This window comes from Castor canadensis, chromosome 2 (assembly GCF_047511655.1).
Source record: "Castor canadensis chromosome 2, mCasCan1.hap1v2, whole genome shotgun sequence".
Classification (NCBI taxonomy): domain Eukaryota; kingdom Metazoa; phylum Chordata; class Mammalia; order Rodentia; family Castoridae; genus Castor; species Castor canadensis.
In genome coordinates, this window is record NC_133387.1 from 58,380,003 (window position 1) to 58,380,616 (window position 614).

At 36.6% G+C, this 614-nt stretch overlaps 1 non-coding gene across 1 annotated transcript; it reads left to right on the top strand.

Annotated features, from left to right (window-relative positions):
* The first annotated feature begins 267 nt into the window (after positions 1-267).
* On the top strand, positions 268-399 carry LOC141421140 (small nucleolar RNA SNORA51). The gene has a single exon (XR_012445814.1). It is a non-coding gene; the product is annotated as a small nucleolar RNA SNORA51 (small nucleolar RNA).
* Positions 400-614: the final 215 nt, after the last annotated feature.

Consider the following 614-nt stretch of genomic DNA (forward strand, 5'->3'; position numbering starts at 1 on the left):
CTTCTATCCTTAAATTTTAAGAACATACTAAAACAATTTGAATAATAGTGTGACTCAGGAGAAATAACTATGAAAGTCTCTCATTCCCTTTCATTTGTCCTTTCTCTTTCTCCCTCCCCTACCCTCTATCTTCCCTTTTTACCTTTATTCACTTTTTTTCCTTCTCATCAATCATCCATTGATTGATAACACATATTCTTTATTTGGTTATATTCCAACCTAGGATTTTAAATAAGTATTTACTTAAATGAGTATCTATTGAGTGCTGTCCTCCTGGTGCTTATCACAGGCTGTGTCTTTATACTGACTATATAGAAAGAAAACACAAAGTAAACCTACTGCATGTACATCTCAACCCAGGTCCTAGGCCTGGTCTGTGTTGTGAATGGGGAGACACGAGGTGGGAAGAAAATATTTATTGAGTATTTACAATGTGCAAGGCATTTCCCATTTTTAAGCTACCTTCTTGCATGAGTCAATAGTCTTGATGTCCAGAGATGAGGGCTGGGAGAGTGGCTCAAGTTGTAGAGCACTAGCAGAGCAAGTATGAAGCCCTGAATTCAACCCCAGTACTGCCAAAAAAAAAAAAAAAGAAAGAAAAACAAAGAAAAGAA